We start from the raw sequence: 13,284 nt of genomic DNA, 5'->3' as shown, positions 1-13,284 counted from the left end.
CAAAATGCTCACTGCAAGATTACAAAGCCGACTTACTATCAGAATGCTCATTGCAAAAATAATAAATGAACTAAAGAAAGTTGCATCTCCAATTGCATGAAATAAGTTCCCTGTTAAGCTTAGATCGCAAAACGAAAAAACTATAGAAGATCTTGTAAAATATCTTTCAACTACTATCCACAAACACCTATAGCAGATCTGGTGAAGGATTACTACAACACTGTTATGCACTCTGATTCTACTCCAACGACTTGGTTGTCTATAACTCGAACTTCATATACTACTTACCACTCATATCTTATTACTCATCCATGCATTCATACAGTTCTATATATGTAGAAAAAACCTTACATGTCGGGATAATATGTCCACCAAGAACAAGTAATATGCTGCTCAGATCAACACGTTATCCAATAAAGCCTTAACCAAAAATATGATAATTGAGTTAGCCTATGCAAGATATCTAAATGCTTGCTTTACACAATTCATTAACCAATGAATATACCTTAATTACCAGAATAAAAGAGGGGTCAATCACACCAATAAATATTGACCCAAAACCACAAAGATCTAGGCCTAGCAACTCCAAAATAAAAAAACACAAGTACTACACATACCATAGATACCTAACCACAAAACATGAAAGATACAATTGTAATAACTGAAATAGCTAATACCAAAACAAATAACAGATATTAAGACCACAATAAGCATAAATCAAAAGATGAAGGTCTTTTGAAAGTGACTCCAACAGATCATCTACACTTTCCTGCACTATATCCCAATAAGACCAAAACTGCATACATCATCTCCACATACCATTTTCATACACCATTCGGACCAAACTAAATAACTAGTTTGACATCAATGACAAAACTGACAATATTCACACAAGTCTAACATAGGGATTATGAGACCTCCTCAAGGTGATCTAGCTAGAGGGCCATCTAGAGTAGGAGGGGCGAGTGGAGTTGATCAACCTAAACCCGCACCTTCTTGAGGTAGTGTCACTTGATTTGAGACTTGATTGTGATTCTGATGTACTATATCTGACTAGACATTTTTGATTTTGATATCATTGTATACTTGGACATTTTTATGATTTAATGATGATATGCAGATGGAGATTGGACCCTATATGTGTTTTTATTTGATTTTTCCAATCATATGCTTTATGATGATTCCTATGATGATATTTATGATGATGTTTATGATGATCTAGATGATGGCATTTTATTCTACCATGATTATGGACACTAATATGATGATTTATGATGTTATGATTTCCTATATGCTCATCTATAATAATTATCCTACTCATGATGTCGTATGATGTTGATAATTTTTACCTGTATTGAAATAGCTAATTCCAAAACAAATAATAGATATTGAGAGCACAAAAGCATAAATCAAAATATGAAGGTCTTTCGAAAGTGACTCCAACAGATCATCTACACTTTCCTGCACTATATCCCAATAATACCAAAACTGCATACATCATTTGCACATACCATTTTCATACACCATTCGGACCAAACTAAATAACTGGTTTGACATCAATGACAAAACTGACAATATTCACACAAGTCTAACATAGGGATTATGAGACCTCAAGGTGATCTAGTAGGTGGGCCATCTAGAGCAAGAGGGGTGAGTGGAGTTGATAAACCTAAACCCGCACCTTCTTGAGGTAGTGTCACTTGATTTGAGACTTGATTGTGATTCTGATGTACTATATTTGACTAGACATTTATGATTTTGATATCATTGTATACTTGGACTTTTTTATGATTTAATGATGATATGCAGATGGAGATTGGACCCTACATGTGTTTTTATTTGATTTTTCCAATCATATGTTTTATGATGATTCCTATGATGATATTTATGATGATGTTTATGATGATCAAGATGATGGCATTTTATTCTACCATGATTATGGACACTAATATGATGATTTATGATGTTATGATTTCCTATATGCTCATCTATAATAATTATCCTACTCATGATGTCGTATGATGTTGATAATTTTTATCTAGGTTGAAATAGCTAATTCTGAAACAAATAACAAATACTGAGACCACAAAAGCATAAATCAAAATATGAAGGTCTTTCGAAAGTGACTCCAACAGATCATCTACACTTTCCTGCACTATATCCCAATAATACCAAATCTGCATACATCATCTGCACATACAATTTTCATACACCATTCAGACCAAACTGAATAATTGGTTTGACATCAATGACAAAACTGACAATATTCACACAAGTCTAACATAGGGATTATGGGACCTCCTCAAGGTGATCTAGGAGGAGGGCCATCTGGAGCAAGAGGGGTGAGTGGAGTTGATCAACCTAAACCCACACCTTCTTGAGGTAGTGCCACTTGATTTGAGTCTTGATTGTGATTTTGATGTACTATATCTGACTAGACATTTCTGATTTTGATATCATTGTATACTTGGACATTTTTATGATTTAATGATGATATGCAGATGGATATTGGACCCTATATGTGTTTTTATTTGATTTTTCCATTCATATGTTTTATGATGATTACTATGATGATACTTATGATGATGTTTATGATGATCTAGATGATGGCATTTTATTCTACCATGATTATGGACACTAATATGATGATTTATGATGGTATGATGTTTTGATTTCCTATATGCTCATCTATAATAATTATCCTACTCATGATGTCATATGATGTTGATAATTTTTATCTATAATGATGTACTCTAATTGACTATATGCATAATGAATTCTTAGTATTTCTATAGTTACATGCTTATAATGATTCCTATTCATGCCTATGATGTTTTATAATGTGAAATGATGTCTATTTAATGTTCTATTCAGATGCTTATGTATGTGATGATGTTTTTAGAAATGTAATGGTTATGATATTCTTATTGATGAATAATGTACGATGTGACTTATTGATGCTATATACATATGGAATATCTAAATGATATATTAATGTATGGATATGAAAAATTATTTGATGGCTGATAAAATGGATACATGATGGATATATCTATAATGTTATATATACATTTTAATTATGATTATGTACATGATAATTTGATGATATTAACAATGGATAAATCTATCATGTTGGTATTTGGGGCTTGCGGGTGGCCTCCGCACGTCCAATGGACTAGTCTCGCCTCAACTCGCCTTTCCTTTAACCCCAACTTGGCATCCATAAGACCAAGGTAAGGCGAGGGGAGACGCTGGGCTGGGTTGTGGGGATAGCACTGGGTTTTAAAAAAAAATTAAAAAAATGGATAAATATGAATGAATCTAAATGATGAAAATGATGCAATTTTTCTTTAGTTTGTCCAAGAATACTCAATCAATTAATTCACATAACAACCATTGATCATATAACATGATGAAAGAATAGCCTTATGAATGATGTTCAATGAAATTTCAATAATGGATAATAATGAAATACAATTTCTATCTAAATGCTTAAATAATCATCTTTTTAAGCATATTATGATAGCACTTTTCCACCATTGAGCTTTTAAAAATATTATAAGAAAATACAAGCACCTAGGTATAATTAAACTAGTATGACTTGAGTTTCTTACATGGATTTTGATTTAGCAAGTTAATCTAAGCGTCGAGGTATAATGAGACCAAGACGACCTAAGTATCCCTTGCATCAACAAACAAAAAAGAAAAAAAAAACACAAACATTGAACCTTCTATGCCATAGATATGTTTTCTTATTTAAACAGATATGATCATCCATGTTTGGTGTTTCTAATGTAAATAGTCATTTTTTTGTTCCATGTCAATGTTCAATGATTCATGTCACTATTTTGTTGTAAATCTCGCTATTATGACGCTTGTTGTCTAATAATATATATCAAAATCTAAATTTTTATCCTCTTAAGTGTGACATTCAAGATTCCATTTTGTAACCACGTCAAGGGTTTTCCTTTGGTCTACAAATGATTGATTTATTATGGATGTAAGAAATGTGGATAGGTGGATGAGAGTTTATTATGGAATGGATAAGATAGGTGCATGGAGACACTAGCTCACAAGGCATGGTAGGATTTTATTGGTAGGATATACACATTGGGAAATGGATAGGCTATGGATAAGATATGAGTAGGATTATCATTATTATGAATAGGTACAAGTATATAAATAGAAAAATGGCTATTGAAGAGATTTTATTATGGGTGTTTATAATAACTACGGTTATGGATGAGAACCTATAATCCAAATAGATAGAAGGGTTGATTTATCACAAGTAGCGCTTGTCACCAAGTTTTCACTACTTTCTTTTATTGCACTTTTTCTGATGATATGATTTTTTTGTACTTGATTTTTTTTCTGTATTTTTTATATTTTTCTATATTTTTTTGTTTTTTGGTATTTTTGCCCCTTGCCTTAGGTTTGTAGAAAGGCTTAAGTATAAAAATTATGATGATGCATACTATTGATTGGGTCATCTGGTAACTCATCTTCATGTGTAAATAGTTGATAGGCCCCTGAACCATAAGCAACCATAATAACATAGGGACCTAACTAGTTGGGCTCAAATTTTCCCTTCTTTTCTTGATCTTGTTGATTTTGGGGGTTCTCTTTGAGCATAAGATAACCAACCTAAAAGACACAAGGCTTGACTCTATGATTATAGTTCCTAGACATACATTGATGATAAGCCTTTAGATCATTGAAAGCCTTTTGTCACTGCTCATACAACAACTCAAGTTCCTACAACCTAGAAACACGATAAGCCTCAGTGGGTATCAATCCCTTTAGTTGAAATCTTAAAGATGGCATGTCAACCTCAATGGGAAAGATGGATTCAGATCCATAGACAAGGGAGTAGGGTGTTGCACTAGTGGGTGTTCAGATATTTGTTTGATAGGCCCATAAAGCAAGGTTCAACTAGACATACCAATCACAAACAACTTAATTGAGTGTCTTCTTTAATATCTTCAAGATTTTTTTGTTGGAAGCCTCAGCCTAGTCATTGCCTTGCGGGTAGTAACATGTGGAGAAACAGCATTGGATTTGGAACTTTCCATGGAGTTTTTTTACATCCCGATTCTTAAAAGGTCATCCATTATCAATGCTAATGAATATAGGGATTTTGTAGTGGCAAATGATACAATTAAGGATAAATGAGGCCATCTATTTTCCTCCAAAATATCTTAGGTTTTTTTTGGGGGTACTAGTGTAGTGTTACTTCTAAGCATAATTATATTATAGTGTGTTATTATACATTGAATAAATTTTAATATTATAAATCAGAGAAAAAAAATATGAAGATAACCACTCTAGACTCCGCAAAAAGAAGAAAGAGAAAGGATCGGGTCTACTAGCGAACAAAAAGAATAATATGAAAGTGATAGGAAAAGAAACGCAAGGGATGACCCAGAGTGCGGGAGGTGCGCAAAAATCTTTTTGATAGGCCCTGGAAGGTGAGAAGTTGCAGTTCCCTGTGGAGGCAAGGCTTGAAACCGAAGATGCTACAACCGATCCAATGCTCCTCTGAGTGAAAATCAAAGCACCAGGAGTCGCAGAAGCTTCGAACACCACCAGATTTCTGAGAACTATTTTTTATGAGAAAATCAAAGCGCTGAGGGTGGAAGCCGGATCAAGGCTCGCAGGGGCTGACGCGACATCCATGACGTCTACATGGAGGAGTTAATCTCCTCCACTTAGTTTGCATATCCTTCTTCACCAACTTGCTATTTGCATTTCGTGTTTTCATTTATTCTGCTCTGCAAATATTTATTGCGATTAACTTCACCCACTGGCCCTCCCCCGTGTGGATCTAACCTTGGTTTCCAATGGAGCCGGAGTCAGACGGAGATATTAGTAATCCTAAACCCTCACCATAGACATTACTAGCCCTAGCTAAGTCCTTCGTTGAGACCATTGCCTAGACTGCAGATGGAGTCCGCTCAACGACGCACTTCCTGAAGACTCCAACAGGTGAAGGACCCAGTCAAGACGGTAAGCTCCCTTGCAATTCCTCGAGCTCTTTCTACATTTCTCCGAACTCTGAAATGTTGGATGAAATTATTTTAGAAAAACATAGATTAAGTGACACTGCTATCTTTTTTGCCTGTGTTAATGCTAAAAAATGCCCACCTAGAAAATTCATAGACGACTGGTTTCATAATTTATGGAATCTTAAACTAGGGCTTAAAATTACATTTTGTAGACAAGTTCAGAGAGGTCTCTTTCTCATTTTCTTCAACACGCATGAAGCCCAGTTGGAAGCTCGTAAACACCAGTATTGGATGGTTGGAAATACATCTTTTTGAGTCCTAGCCTGGACTCCAGAGGCAGTTAATGAGGAATTCCTCGCACTATCCTCTCCCAGATGGGTCATCCTCAAGGATGTCCCTCCCTTTTTGTGGCATTTTCTTCCCCAAATAATGGCACCTTTTGGTAAAATCATTAGGGTTGATGAATCTGCTAGATTGGTGCCCAACTTAGATGCAAGAATGCTTGTCTCAATCAAGCTCGAAATCGACATTCCACCATGTTTAAACCTAGATATTAATGGAGACACATTCATCTGCCCGATTGAAATACTTGGAGGATTAAATGCTTGTTTTCTCTGCAAAAAAGAAGGGCATATTTGAAAATATTGCCTAATTATCAGTCGTAGGAAGCAAATGCATAATCTGGTGAAACTTTTGTAAACCCTAAAAATGTTAATAATATGCAACCTCCCCCTCCTATTATTGAGATCCCTAAAGATGTGTTGTCCACAAATCTTGGTCCCTCTCCTATTGTTGCTAACCCTCTCGTGCCCAATCGTACACCCTTGGCCTCCGAGCCCCTCATCCCTATTTTCGTCCCCTCTCACAACCCTGTTGACTCGCCCTACTTACCAACCCGAGTTGACTTTTACCCTATAAAACCCAATTAGTAGAAACCAACACCCTATCCAAAATCAAATGGTTCCCATGACGCCAGTTAGACCAAGTGAACTTAAAATCAAGTGAACTTAAAATCATTGAGGTTAATGTCCATCAAACCAGAGGAGGAGATGAAATCAACAAGATCAGTCATACTGTCCGAGTAGTCCTCACAACCACTAGCTTTCTCAGAAGGGTACAAAGGGGAATCAAAATCTCCCACAAACATCCAAAGGTCATTCCTTTGATTCCCAATCAGAGCCTTAGAGTGAATCAGTGAGCCTTCAAAAAAAGCAGGGTTCCAAAGAGTGGCAATTCTCCCACAAGCACTTAGGTAGTAGGTAGAGTGAATCTTATAATATGTTATTATACATTTTGTAAATTTTTATATTATAAATCAATATATTTGAAGAGAGATTATGATAAATATTAAATTTCTAATATTTTAAATATAATTAGATATTAATTTTTAATTATTAAAATTATCTTGAAAAAATTATTATAATCATCATATACATTTGTACATGTATTACTAAAATGTTGGTACATTATAACGCACATAAGTATCATTCTATTTCTTATAGGACAATGTAGTACTTTAATTTTATTATATTATAATTATAATTTTAAATATTATATATTATTGATATCATTTACTTATTTTCTTTATTATTTTATTTTGTATTATTCTAAATATTTGAACAATAATGATGAATAAATATAATGACAATTATAAAATCTTTGTTTTAATAGCATATCTTAATTTCAATCTAAACATATATTAATTGCCATTGTTAAAGTTATCTTAGAATTTTTTATTAAAAAATCATTATTATAAAACTTAAATGTTTTACTTATTATAGTCACATAATAAATTTGTAATTTAAGTTTTTTTCTTTTCAAAATATTTAAAGGGAATATAAAAATATAATAAAAGAATACATGAAACATTATAATATTATCATATCTTTATAATAATTTAATATTAATTACAATATTATAATAAATATTAAGTCATTATTAATTATAATATTGTAATATAATATTTATTTAAATAGATTAATGAAAAAAGAAAGATATCTTCTAGTTAAAACAAATCTAAAAGTTTCTAGTAGTTGAATAAATTTGTTAATAGTAGAATATTGTATTTATATGTAAAATACTAATTATATACAACTTAAATGGATATGTAATGGTACAACATATCCCACTTTTATTAATGAAAACTTAAATGGACCAAATACCTATTAATAATCATAAATGTTTGTTATCTCTCTCTTTCATATTGACACAAAAGGACCAATAGTTGAACATAAAAAACATTTGAATACAAGATAATAATTGTACTCACCTTTTAAATTTGTGATAAGACAATTTGTTAATGTGAATTACTCCAATGCATGTACATTGCTACCCTAATAGTTGTACACATAAGAATAATATTTTTTCACTATGATAACATTAGTTGTTGAAGTGAGCACTTATTTTATAAATGATACAATTATAGTGGATAGCTGTGATATTTTATTTGAAATAAAATATTATTTATTTCGCTTGTTAATGAATGTATTTATTTATTTTTATGTAGCATTTATAGGCTCTCATGTGTTCAAGTATTGACTTATTTTGACTAATATTTGGTAAAAATTTTATTTACATGTGAATTATTTATTTACAATATATAATATAAATACATGGCAAGACTAGTTATTATAAGCACAAGTGGTGTAGAACTACTGGACACTGTACAACTACCGGCCCCCTCCTCTATATATAGATTTTTTCAATTTTTATATGCAAAGATAATATATGTAGATTTTTTAAATTGAATAATTTTTCCTTTTTCTATGATTTGATTGTTTTAAATTTATAATCTTTCAACTAGTAGTAGAGTAGGTTGTAGAATGTTTTTATTGTGCGTGTAGCAAGGTTAGAGAAATATTAATCTCTAAATGGCTAATAGTAGTAACTTATCATTTTTGTTTTTGCTATTTACTAGATACAACTATAATTATTGGTATATCAAAATGATTACCCAACTATCATCCCAAGAACCCTAGGAATCAGTGGAAGTGGGATACACAACTCCTATAGTCAAAATGCATTGAATCCACTGACACCAAATCAACAAAAATCGATTGAAAGAAGAAAAAAGGAAGGACAACAAAGCTCTTTTCATAATTAAATTTATATTAGATGTTTAATTTTGCCCTTGAATTTGTAGTTTGATATCAAAGGATGAATAGGCGGCCCTCAAATTACATATAAAGGAACATAAAACATTAGATCAGTAAGACTTTTATTTGTTCAAGCATTTTGAAAATTTAAGGATGAAGGAAGTTGAGTCCATTCATGAATTTATTACTAGGATTCAAGGTATCAAAGGGAAAACAATATTAGAACAAAAAAATGTAAGAAAAATTCCCAGATCTCTTCCTCTCTGATTCAATAGTAATAGGCACTGAAGAAAGTAAAGATCTAACCACTTCCAAAGTTGTAGAGTTGATTGGGTCTTTGCAATCTCATGAGAAGGATATGTGATGTTCTACAAAAAAATTTGTGCAAACTTTCTTGTCTTTCATAATAAATTGAAGAAAAGTATGAATCTTCTCCCTCTCACATTACTAAATCGTAACGTGAATCTTCTACTAATAATAGAGGATGAGGTAGAGAAAGAGGAAGACCAAATAATAGAGGAAGAGGATGAATTTCTATAGATCATAGACTCCTTAAGCAAGATTTAATACAATCAAGATTATATTTGAAGATTACACTAGCTATTGTTGCATAATACAAGTGCTTAATATATCATATAATGAACATTCCTTGATGATTATATAGATGAGGAAGTTGATGTATAACAACCATGGGTTATGAAGTATATTATGGGACTTCATGAAATACATTATGGGACCTTAGGTGGTCATTTCTCAACATAGACCACCACAATAAAGATCATTAGTGTAGGATATTATTGGCCAAGTCTATTATTCAATTTCCATGATCTAGTAAGAAAGTGCTAATCGTTTCAATTATTTGTTAGAAAAATGAGGAATTTATCCATGCTACTTCACTCGATCATTTTAGATTAGCCTTTTGCATAGTTGGATTATATTTCATCAAAATGATTAATCCTCTATTAACTATTGGTCACAAATAGATTCCTAAAGTTACCGACTCATGAACAAGATTTTTTAAAGTTATTTTATTGAAAGATGTGAAAATTAATTTGATACCAAACTTTCAAGAAGTGCTTGTTACAAGATTTGGTGCGCTAAGGACCATTGTATTGGACAATACAAAAGATTCTCGTGGTTCAAGGATTTTTAAGGTTTTCCTTGAAGAAGGGTATTCACTTGAAGGTATTATAAAAATATTGCCACAAGTGAATGAGTTAACTAAACCTACAAATAATAATCTAATCAGATTAATCAAAAGACTAGGGGTTGATAGTCAAAGGGAGTGTCACAAGAACCTAGAGAAAACCCTATCAGTCAATTTCATCACTCTAAATTTTTTCTTAAGGCATCCTTGTATGAACTAGTATGTGAAAAGAGTATTATATATTGATTTTAATAGAGATTCTATCTCTGCAATTGTTGAAAGACTTTGATATTGAGAAAAATAGAGCAATGCATGTCTTGTTAGATGAATTATTTAACTTCCAACAAGTAAGGGAGCATGCTCATGATGCAATGGTAAGTTTCCAATACATGTTAAATAAGTTTTTTTTATCATAAAACTTTGGACCCTAATTTCAAAGAAGGAGATTCAGTCCTCAAGTGGGAGGAAAGAGGCACAAATCTTGAGTAACATGTTAAGTTTGACTCATTATGAAGATGCCCCTTTCAGATAATTAATTACAAGGATATACTGCTCATGATTTTATAAAAAAAGAAGGAAATATTCTCATTCCTAAAATATTTCAACCTAACTCTTTATCCTTTATTGTATATAGTTAGTTTCCCTCATTGCATGTGTGTTTTCTACTTTTCTTTTCATAAGTGTCATGTGCATGCAAAAGGTGAATAAAACTTGTGGATTGTAGTCACCTGTTCACATCTTAGCACCCATTTTGGATCAATTCATTTTGAAAGACAATTAATGGTTCATTGTTATGGGAATCAATGGTCGTTATTTAATATGCTCTATTCATGTGATAAATTTTAAAATCTTTAGTAGAATGGATCTACATGTGTGTGCACCAATTTATCCTTTGAGAATCATGGTGGCCAATGGTTCAATGCATTAAACACACGAGAGGGGAATCCCTTTTTAAATATTAATACAAGTGACAGATTGAGTCATTTGAAAGCATTTTAGAATCACAGAGCATTTTAAGAGAGAATTTTTGTAGAAAAAGCATAGTGTTATCTTTTTAGTAAATTTTTTGAGAATTTTAAGCATAAGGAATTGTACAAAGAAAAAATAACCATGGATACTATACAATCAACCTTTGGAAGTGAATGCCCAAGGAGGAAAAGCACCCCTCCCATAAGGAAGCTTTAGGAGCTTCCTCCTAAATTTAAGGATAGTGGATCCTATGCCTTATCTCCTAGTCTAGAAACATCATAAATCACCAATGTAAGGACCATGAAAAATAATTATTGTAGAAACCCATTTTTGGTTTTAGATTATGCAAATTCAATTTTTGAGTCTAGATTGTCTAAGAAACCTAAGACTCTAAGGAAGGGTGCTCATGTATAAATTCTAAACAATGTGTTGAAAAGTGATTATGAATCATTTGGGTGTAGGATACAAAGCTCTACTATGGCTAAGTATATGGTGCACTAGTAGATGTTTCCACATGGTAGTACAATCCTACCAATTTAACTATCATGGGAGACAGATTCAAGTTGTGATCTATGATATAGTAGTAAGAGAAATCATATGAATCCCACATGATGCTACAAAATATTTTTGTTCCTTTATATGAAATTTCATTTAGTTTGGTAGACAATGAAAGATTAGTTGAAGCTTCCAAATTAGGAGCTCCACAATTATTTGGTAAATTTAATAATGTCTTCACCAATCATTTCTCATTCTAGTTTCATGATAGATATACAAGATGCCTTCTTTATTTTGGCTTTAACATCTTTGGATTTGAACATGATACAAGTGTTTATGATCTCCAGTTGGGTCCATCCCTCTGCCTAGATATAATTTCAAGTGAAAGACATACAATACAAATGTTCTTAAGCACATTACAAAAAAAATACAACATCAACTATCTATTTCAAGCATGAAAAAAAGATTAGGTACCAATATTTTCTATTGCACTTAGTTATTTTTTAAAATGCACAATTCTTTTAGCCACATGTATTTGGCCATGGTAGACATTTCTTAGATAAATAGAAAATAATCCTAATGCCTACATGGACCCATTGGCTCTTGGTGATACATGACTACTATGAGTTTTTAGAGATATTTTTGACTCTTACATTGTTTTACTTCAGCCCTGAGGAGATCACCTATATAATAAGTTATAGGTAGAGGGAGCACCTCATGATTTTCAAAGTCCCATGCAATTGGTTCTTCAGAGCCCATTTTTCAATGATACACATGGTTTCAAGGAGGAACCATTTAGGCTTCTGTGGATGTTTATAAATGGAATCGTTGCCATAAAAAGGGCAAAATAACTTGATGTCATTGATTTAGATTTAAAGGCCGAAAGAATGAAGAAAACCATTTATGACCTATCCTTTATAAAAATGAGGCGTTATGATGATAAAAAATGCTTAGAGAACTTACTCTCCTTGAAACTAGTCCATCAAGGACTTCATTCAATAAATGACCAATAGAAATATGATCTCAATGGCCATATGACTAGCCTCAAGCTAGCCACACTATTTGTGCACAAACCTATACCATACTTGGACTAATGGTGATCATTAGTTGAATACTGAATGGCTATTTATATTAATCTAGCTCAAATTCTTGCAGAACCTCTCCATGCATGAGAGTCATCTTATAGTCCCATTTAAAAAAAATTATCCATCCAAGCTAATGACTTGGCATATTACATTAGATAATAGTGTTAGTTCTTGTTTACATAAATAAACTATCGCTTGGTTACTTGCCATGGTTATGTAATAGTTTTGGATTGTTTGTATTGCCTAATTGAAGGTATACATTATGAACAAATTAATATCAACTGATATCAAATTCTTCTTTGGTTTTCCTATTTCAACACTTTCATATGGTATCAGAGTAGTTTTCTTCACCTGTGACATAGTGACAACATTGTTTAGTGAAGAAATTGTATGGGATGTGACGTGATGATTTGTAAACTCCTTACTATGAATCACTTAACATCTGTTAGGTTCACTAGGATATAGATTTAATTTAAGATCGAAACTAA

The sequence above is a fragment of the Cryptomeria japonica genome, unplaced genomic scaffold, assembly GCF_030272615.1.
Source record: "Cryptomeria japonica unplaced genomic scaffold, Sugi_1.0 HiC_scaffold_1097, whole genome shotgun sequence".
Classification (NCBI taxonomy): Eukaryota; Viridiplantae; Streptophyta; class Pinopsida; order Cupressales; family Cupressaceae; genus Cryptomeria; species Cryptomeria japonica.
Note: the sequence above shows the minus strand (reverse complement) of the source record.